The sequence below is a fragment of the Triticum dicoccoides genome, chromosome 7B, assembly GCF_002162155.2.
Source record: "Triticum dicoccoides isolate Atlit2015 ecotype Zavitan chromosome 7B, WEW_v2.0, whole genome shotgun sequence".
Classification (NCBI taxonomy): domain Eukaryota; kingdom Viridiplantae; phylum Streptophyta; class Magnoliopsida; order Poales; family Poaceae; genus Triticum; species Triticum dicoccoides.
Window position 1 is genome coordinate 591,748,580 of NC_041393.1, and position 10,199 is coordinate 591,758,778.

The window sequence follows — 10,199 nt, forward strand, 5'->3', positions numbered from 1 at the left end:
CACCCCGAGGGTCAGCGCTGTCCACGGCCTCCAGTATGCTACAAACACCAGAAACTACATGCAACTCCTGGACAGAGGACTAGGGTGGTTAAGAAGCCGAGAGGGTCAATTAAGGATCCTAATGCATGGTAGTAGCTGATTCTTAAATCACACATATAGATCTCAGTGCTTAAGGTTGGTTCCAATGAAACAACCCACCATGTACTCCTACATGGCCTCTAATCGATACCTTTACCAAATCATGTTCAACACATCACTCTCATTACCGACACTATCATTTCACTCTAGCCCATCACCCAGATGAACCAGACCTGACACGACTCTAAGCATAGCAGGCATAACAAGGTAGGAAACACAATCATGGCTCAATAAACTCCTACACATGCTAGTGGGGTTCATCTAGTTACTGTGGCAATGACAGGTCATGCAGAGGAAATGGGTTCAACTACCATAGCACACAACAGTTTGAATCGCGTTGTCTTAAATGCAGTAAACGAGAGTAGAAGCGAGAACATGGGATTTTATTGATATGATCAAATGGGTGGTTGCTTGCTTGGCAGGTCCGTAGTCTGATACTAGTCTTCATACGGGTTGTCACGGTATTCTTCCGGGGCTGAACATACCGCAGAGAGCACCGAAGCACAATCATTACCAAACAATATGCAACAATATGATGCATGCATGACACATGGCAAAATGAGTGTATTGGGCTAATGCAGCTATGACCAGATGAGTTTGAGCCATTTTGAACCGAAGATTCAAATTCCAAACTCATGTGTGATCTTAAATACTGCTTAATCTTGTTTTGCACTAAATAGTAAGTTAACTTGTTTAAACATGCATGAAACCAGTATAGATGGATAGATTGGATTTTTTGATCATTTTTCATATATAACACTTTGCATTTGGAGTTACAGATTAATTTCTATGATTTTTTGAAGTTAGCACTATTTTCTGAAATTTCCTGAATAAGAATAAATCTGGAAAAGTGAATTACTGCGTTAGCATTGTGTCAGCAGGTCAACAGGGGCATCCAGGTCAAACCTGACTAGTGGGACCCACTAGTCAGTGTCTCTGTTAATTAACTAAGTTAATTAGAATTAGTTTAATACTAAACTAGATTTGACTAGATGGTAGGGCCCACATGTCAGTGACCCAGGGGAGTCAAACCCCTGGTCAAACTACACTGACTCGCTGGCGTTTAGCTTCAGGTGACGTCCAGACGCGGCGGAGGCTGCGGGATTCGCCCTACGGCAACCAAATGGACGGCAGAGGACATCTACAGGTAGCTAGGAGTGAGTCGCGTCGAGTGGTGGTGGTGGTTGAGCTCCAAGTCACCGGAAACATCGCCGGTGACGAGTCTTGCAGCTGCTGGAGCTCAGGCAAGGACGAACTTTTCGATGTGGTGATCTTGGAGGCTCGAGGTCAACTCCTATGTGGTCCATGTGGCGTTGTGAGGTTAGTGGACATGGTGGCTTGGCTGCTGGGTGGCCGGAGCTACGTCGGCGATGAGCTCAGCGACGGCAGGTCTGGTGGAGCTCGTTGTGGTCGAAGCAGAGGGCGGCAGCAAGAACGATGGGGAGAAGAAGAAGCTCACGACGATCACGATGAGCTCGGCGGCACGGTCGGGGACGAGCTAAAGCTGCGGTGATAGCGAAGGGGATCTCCAGCGATGGCGGAGTCGGGTGAGGTCGGTGCAGTGGCGTTGGGGCAAGCGAGCGCTCGGGGTTCGGCCTGCTCGATGGAGTGGAGGACAGCGGAGCTGCTGGACACGGTGAGGCAGATCAAAGACAGCGGTGGCCGCGTCTATGACGGCGAGGCGGTTGCGGCTGCGTCGACCATGGCGGAGGGGAGGGAAGGAGAGGCATTGGGGGAGAATAGGGTTGTCCAGGTGGTCGAGGGTGCGACGTGGAGGTCGACCAGCACGTCCAGGGGTGAAGCGGCAAGCAGGTGGCGGTGTGGCGAGCTCACGCTCGTCGGCGTCACCTCCCTGCCTGCCTGGCGGGGACGAAACAGCTAGCTAGCATGGGCCATCACAATGCTGGGCCGCCAGGTGGGCCGAGTGGTGGAAACGACCAGGTAAGTCCTGTTCCTTTTATTTTCTGTTTTCTTTTATTTCTGCAAGTTTGTGGCATTTCTAAAAATAGCTAAACATTATCAAAAATCACCAAACTGCACATGCCCACTGTTTAGAATATATCCAACATGGAACATTTTAGTTTGGGATTATTTGGACATTTGAAATATTTTACAATATTTAAATGCCCAAATTCAAATAACTAATGATTTAATCCAGTGACCTTAGGATGTCCTAGAAATTTGTGCACCATTTTTGTCAAAGGTTTAAGACCAAGGCAAAGATGATGGACATTTTAGAAGGCCATTTCCGGTTCATTGAAAATAATTTTAGTAAACCCTAGTTGGTTTCAGGGGGTGCTGGGGGTTCTGTCATCCCCATTTCCAAGTTTCTGATGAAGATAAACATGAGGCAAGCACTCTAATGCATGAACTAGCTAGGGTGTGACAACTCACCCCCACTCAAAAAAATCTCGTCCCGAGATTTAGAATCCTCCGGAAAGAAGGCGGGGTACTCGAGTCGAAGACGATCCTCCCTTTCCCAAGTGGATTGTTTCTCGGAATGGTGTGACCATTGAACTTTGATAAACTTGATGTTATGGCGTCGAGTGGTACGCTCAGCTTGATCAAGGATACAAACGGGGTATTCTTGATATGTGAGATTATCTTGGAGATCAAGCGTTTCATGGTCCACTCCATGGATAGGATCCGAGAAGCAACGCCTGAGTTGAGAAACGTGGAAGACATCATGGACTCTGGAGAGGTGCGGAGGTAGTTCCAATTGGTAGGCAACTTCTCCTTGTTTGGCAAGAATGTGAAAGTGTCCAATGTAGCAAGGAGCCAATTTGCCTTTGATACCTAAGCGATGGGTTCCCTTCAGAGGAGTAACCCGAAGGTAAGCCTTCTCGTCAACTTCAAAATTCATAAGCTTATGCTTACAATCACATTGGCTCTTTTGACAAGATTGGGCTATTTTCAATTTTTCATGAACAATGCGAAGTTGCTCTTCCGCTTCATGGATCATATCCGGGCCAAAGAATTGTCTTTCCCTAGTTTCTGACCAGTTAAGAGGCGTTTGACACCTTCGCCCATAGAGAACTTCAAAAGGAGCTTTGCCCAAGCTAGATTCATAACTATTGTTATAAGCAAATTCTGCAAATGGAAGGCATTTCTCCCAATCCATTCCGAATCAGATAACAGAAGCTCGAAGCATGTCTTCTAGAATTTGATTGACGCGTTCTACTTGACCACTTGATTGAGGGTGAAAGGCGGTGCTAAAAGAGATACGAGTTCCCATAGCATTTTGGAAACTTTCCCAAAATCGAGAGGTGAAGAGACTCCCACGATCCGAGTTAATTTCCAATGGAACACCATGGAGAGACACTATTCGGGAGATATACAAATCTGCTAGCTGGCTAGCTGTTATACTCTCGCGAACAGGCAAGAAATGTGCTACTTTGGAAAGATGATCGATAACGATGAAGATAGCGTTATTCCCTTTCTTGGTCATGGGAAAACCGGTAATGAAATCCATACGAATTTTATTCCTTTTCCATTCAGGAATAGCTAAGGGTTGAAGGGTGCCAGCAGGCTGTTGATGCTCTGCTTTAACACGACGACAGACGTTGCAATTAGCAAGAAATTGAGCAATTTCTCTCTTCATCCTAGTCCACCAGAACCTTTGGCGTAGGTCCTGATACATCTCAGTACTACCGGGATGAATGGTGAGAGGAGGGTCATGGGATTCCTTAAGGATCAATCGCCATAGTTTCCGCTTCTTGGGAACCACTAAACGGTTTTTGAAGGACATGACACCTTGATCATTCACAGAGAAACATGTAGCAGCTCCGCTAGCAATGTTCTCCTTGATCCGAGATATCCCCTTGTCATACCGCTGAGCAGTTATGATATGATCCGTAAGGGTAGGTTTCGCCACCAAGGTGGAAAGGAATCCTTGAGGAACAATGTGAAGATTAAGCTTTCAAAATTCCTCATGGAGAAGTGGCTGACTTTTTTGTAACATTAAATTGTTACAATAAGATTTACGACTTAGTGCATCAGCCAGGACATTGGCTTTTCCTGGGGTGTAAGTTATTCCTAAGTCGAAATCTGTGATCAACTCGACCCAACGTCTTTGCTTGAGATTCAAATCCGGTTGGGTGAATATATATTTTAGACTTTGGTGATCGGTGAAGATTTCGCAATGATTACTGAGGAGGTAATGTCGCCAGGTCTTGAGTGCATGGACTACAGCTCCAAGCTCTAGATCATGTGTAGGATAGTTTTCCTCATGTTTATGAAATTGTCGTGGAGCATAGGCAATTACATGACGATCCTGCATGAGTATGCAACCTAGTCCTTGTCACGAGGCATTGCAGTAGATAACAAAGTCCTTGGAGAAGTCTGGTGGTACTAGTACGGCAGCAGACATCAGGCGTCTTTTCAGTTCCTGAAAGTTTTGCTCACATTGTGGGGTCCACTCAAACTTTTTATCTTTCTTGAGGAGTTCAGTTAGAGGTTTAGCAACTTTGGAGAAGTTCTCGACAAAGCGGCGACAATAGTTCGCTAAGCCAAGGAAACTCCTAACTTGCTTGACCGATTCAGGTGGAGTCCGTTAAGAACGTATTGAACGCTCGGGATTGACAGCAATACCCTTACCAGAGATTACATGGCCTAGATAGGTCACTTCTGGCAACCAAAATTCACACTTAGAGAATTTGGCGTAAAGGCGATGCTCTCGAAGTTTCATCAACACTAGCATTAGATGCTCGGCATGTTCTTCCTCATTCTTGGATTAGATGAGTATATCATCGAGGTATACCACGACGAATTTATCCAAATACTCCATGAAGATCGAGTTCATTAACCGAGAGAAAGTGGCTCGGGCATTGGTTAGACCGAAGGACATAACGGTGTACTCTTGGCCATAACGAGTAACGAAGGCCGTTTTGGGAATGTCTCCGTTCTTGATTTTGATTTGATGGTATCCCAACCTCAAATCCATCTTTGAGAAGACTGAGGATCCAACAAGCTGATCATATAGATCTTTGATCCTGGGGAGCGGATAACTATTCTTTATTGTGACCAAATTGACGGGTTGATAATCTACAACCATCCGATCCATACCATCCTTCTTCTTGAAGAAGAGGATGGGACAAGGCCATGGAGAAGAACTAGGATGGATGAAACCCTTTCTCAAGGACTCATCGAGTTATTTCTTAAGCTCGGCTAGTTCTAGTGGTGCCATCTGATAGGGTCTCCTAGAGATTGGGATGGTTCCTGGGATAAGATCTATCATGAACTCGACATCTCTGTTAGGTGGAACACCTGGCAGTTCTTCTGGAAAGACATCCGGAAAGTCACGGACTACCGGAATGTCTTCGAGGTCTGGCAAAGGACTTGCATTAAGAGAGTAGAGCTGTCTCTTAGCTACTCGGGTCAAGACATTGACTACCTTGCCCGATGGGTGTCTAAGTTGAACAGTCCTAGAGAAGCAATCAATCTTAGCATGATGGGCTGACATCCAGTCCATACCCAAGATGATATTCATGTCCGAGGATTTGAGAGCTATCAAAGAAGCAAGGAAAACAAGTCTATCGACATGAATTTCACTCCCATGGCTCACTTTAGAAGTTTGCCATCTGGAACCAGGGGTAGAAATTTCCATGGTAGAGGGCATGTCACAGAATGTGGTGTTATGCAGATGAGCATAACTCTCGGATATAAATGAATGAGATGCTCCAGTATCAAAAAGAACAGATGTCGGATGGCAGTTAACAAGGAGCGTACCAAGAACAACGTTGGGATCATCCTGAGCCTCTTCAGCTGAGACACAGTTCACATGGCCACGTGCAGCAGTGGCTGGCTTGGCGTAGTATACCTTCCCTGTTGGCTTGCCATGGCCAACAACCTTTCCGGTCTGGTTGGGGTTGGGGTTGACTTGGGGACACTCTCACATGTAGTGACCTGGTTCTCCACACTTGAAACATGTCACTGTGCTAGTGCGTGGGGGAGCATTGTTGGTTGATCCACCATAAGACTTGGGCGGTGCAAACTGCTGGGTTGGACGAGGCGCCTGATAGGATGGCCTCGATGTGAACCTCGGTGGCAGAGCGGTTTTAGGCACCCACACCCGACGCTTCTGAGAGCCAGAACCAGATGAGGAACCAGTGTCACAGCCATGCTTGCATGTAGCTTCGAAATCAGTCTGACCTGTCTCAGCACTGACGGCCTTGTTCACTAACTTTTGGAAGGAAGTGCACTCGTGTAGTCGGAGATCACGGCAAAGCTCGGGGCTAAGTCCCTTGCAGAACCTTGCCCGCTTCTTGGCATCGGTGGAAACTTCCTCAGTTGCATAATGTGCTAGGTTTCCAAACTCTCTGATGTATGCATCCACAGTGAGTCTACCCTGGGTGAAACTGCAGAACTCCTGCCGCTTGCGATCCATAAGACCTTCCAGAATGTGGTGCTCACGGAAAGCCTCACTGAACTCTTCCCAAGTGGTAATCTGTCCAACTGGGCGGATAGCCTCATAGTTCTTCCACCAGAGACTAGAGGGGCCTTCAAGACGATAGGCAGCGAAGATGACCTTGTCAGCTTCGGCTATACGTGTGCAGACCGTAGCTTATGGGTAATGTTGTGTAGCCAATCATCAACGTCGAGGGGCTCGACGGGATGATGGAAGGTGGGTGGGTGCAACTTGATGAAGTCGCTGAGAGACACCAAGTCGTTCCTCTGGCGTAGTGTTGTGTTCTTCTCAATGCGTTCCAGCAAACGGTTGGTCTCACGTTTGTTCCTCTCAGCCTCCAGCATGACCTCATCCAAAGAAGGAGGATGAGCCAGATTTGCATCTCTATCCCCACTGCCTTCCGCCTGCTCCGGGGCAGTAGGGTTGTTGACCATCCTAGTAAAACAAAACAGCGGTTTAGACAAGGATGACAAAATTCTGACATAGAAGTGCATAATGTAATGGATAACTCGGAATGCAAGATGTTCATCCGTATGACGTGGAAATACAGAAACTGCCACATTTATTCCAACGTCATACACACCATACATTGTTTAGTACAAGACCAAATTGAGTACAACTGCGGTGAAAGGAAAGATTACATCTCATCAGAGGCATCCCAAGCTCCTATATATTATTTTTCTACACCTCTGGAATCTAGTACACACTACGTCGTATTCTACAAGATGCGCAGGACTGTGGAAATACAACTGCTACAAACTACTAGTGTCGAGATCCAGCTCAGTCATCTCCAGCTCCGTAGTAGTCCTCATAGAGATCTCCCGCATAGCCTGGAAGCGGAACGTGTGGATCCGGGAACTCATGATCACATCGGGACTGTGGACCATATGGACTCGGATGAGGCCTCGGCCCCACGAAGGGTGGAAGACGGCGCCCATGCGGAGGCGTGATACCTCCAACATCTGCATAATCCATGCAAGACGGAAGACGTGTGCGGACAGGGTACAAGTCACGCATATCTAGGTAACCGGTCTGCACGGCTGGTGGGAGCCGTGTTAGGGTAGCCCAGTGGTCCTAGCGGGTGTTGTACAACTCCTTGCGTAAGGCACGGTTCTCGCAGTCTTTCTCCTCCAACATCTCAGTAGGAGTGTGAAGAAGTGGCTCCTCGTGAGAAGCATCGGCATAAAGTCCAGTGTAATAGCCCTCTTGGCCAGTGTGTGCCGCCGGCAGATAGTGGAACTCAGAATCATTTAGTAATGCATACCCGGCTCGAATGATGGAGATCATGGACTAGGCAGCGTCCTGCACAGACATCTCCATGGTGATACCAAGCCCATAAGACCAGTGTAGAGGCTTGGTAGAACCAGGATAAGATGGAAAGATCCTCACAGTGCAGATAAACTGACTCTGATTGAAATCACGAAACTGCTCCTCGACGGTATATTCAGGATACCATCTGTAGTCGGTCTGAGTCATCACTCATACTAACATGGCCGTATGCCCGGGCACGACAATGCCGCTGGTCAGTCGAACCACCTGGTGAACAGTGTGAGACGACATCTAAAACACCAAATAATGCAAAGGCATTAGAATTTCTAGCAGGAATTGGACAACATAACGATTGTAAATGCTCAAAAAGGATTGTGAGACACCTTGCAAAGGATTGCATAGAAACTCAACAACATCATATCAAGGTTCTGGGTCCAACTGGCAATATAATGGATTAGTAGAACTGAACTGGGGCTTGTAACCATCAATCCTATAAGTTACTACGGATTAGTAACACGTGAACCTGATAGAGAGAAGAGATCCTAGTCCTTAACCCCCGGTGGAAAGAATGGACTGACTCAGATCAGAATGCCATGAGGTAAAGGAGTAAAAGAGCCTTACATTCCATCCCACAATCAATTCCCCTACATATAACTAAAGCATTTCTAGACTCAACATCGACCAATTTGGTTTGGAGGACCTACAGGCAGTCCTGCTCTGATGCCAACGCTGTCTGGACCCCGACTCAATGCCACACCGATCTAGCATGTAACACCTCATATCACTTTGCGACCTCACGCATGGTATTCCCACGGGTGTCTCCTTACCAGGCCCAGGACCGTTTGCGCCTTTTGGCACACATATATGATAGTGTCGCTAGCATCCATATGACAAGGAGCCCGGGCTGACATGGCTAGTCGTGAACCCAAAGTGGCACTAACTTACAGCGAAATGCATACATGACCCAGCAATGAATGTGTCGGTCATCAGCGTGTGAATCCACGTTGTAGCAACTTGGCTAGCAGGACTCCGGTATACTGGGCTGTAGCAGGCTAACAGGACTCCGGTAGACAACGCATGACATTTCCCCTAAGGGACGGACACAGGAATGAAGAAGGACACATGCCGGCCAGCCTAAGTGTTCCGGAGAAGTAGCAAGCTACCAAGGCTCAGTGGAAGCACTAGGAGACATTTCCTGGTAAGAAATGCTACCAAGGATAAACAACTAGATAGTCAGATCCCACACATACCAAGCATTTCAATCATACACACAATATGCTCGATATGTGCAAATACAACATGGCATCACAACATGACTCTACAACATCAAGTACTTTATTTAAACTCCAGAGAGCATACATAAAATTCACACAGATACGGGTCACACGACCCAACATTCAAGTCATACAAACATATAAGCCAACAGCGGAAGTAGCATGTCTGAGTACAGACATCTAGAAAATAAAAGAGGCTTGAGGAAGCGTGGCTACCCTACACGGTCCATCGTGTGCTCAGGATCACCACCTGGGCCTCAACTACTCGTCGACATCAAGGTCTACGAAGAACCCATCAGAAGGGGTTGCAGCATCTTCTGTAAAACATAAATTAAGCAAACATGAGTACAAAGGTACTCAGCAAGACTTACATCAGATTCTACATACATGCACATTATCAAGAAGGGATGGTGGGGTTATTGCAGCAAGCTAGCTTTGACTCTTGGCTAAGCTATCTTATGAGACACCAACTTGTAATTGTTTTGCGCACTTGAAGCCACTACACACCACATCAATACACTATCGGGGAGCCACCTCCGTCATCCTAGGGAAGGGCCATCCTCGGCACTCACACCTATCTTGAGGCTTTTAGTAGTTTCCATTTACTTGTCTATGAAGTGTATAGGCAACCAAGTAGTCCTTTACCACAGATGCGTCTATTCGAAGAGATGATGTTAACCCTGCAGGGGTGTACTTCGTCATACACGGTTCCACCAATTATCGCCGTTTACACGACATGTACTTGATAACCCGCAAGTATAGGGGATCACAATAGTTTTCGAGGGTAGAGTATTCAACCCAAATTTATTGATTCGACACAAGGGGAGCCAAAGAATATTCTCAAGTATTAGTAGTTGAGTTGTCAATTCAACCACACCTGGATAACTTAGTATCTGCAGCAAAGTATTTAGTGGCAAAGTAGTTTGGAAGTAACGGTAACAATAACAAAAGTAACAGTAGCTGTTTTGTAGTAATTGTAACAGTGGCAATGGTAAAGTAACTAAGCAAATCACAATATGTGAAAAGCTCATAGGCATTGGATCAGTGACGAATAATTATGTCAGATGCGATCCTTCATGTAATAGTTATAACATAGGGAGACACAGAACTAG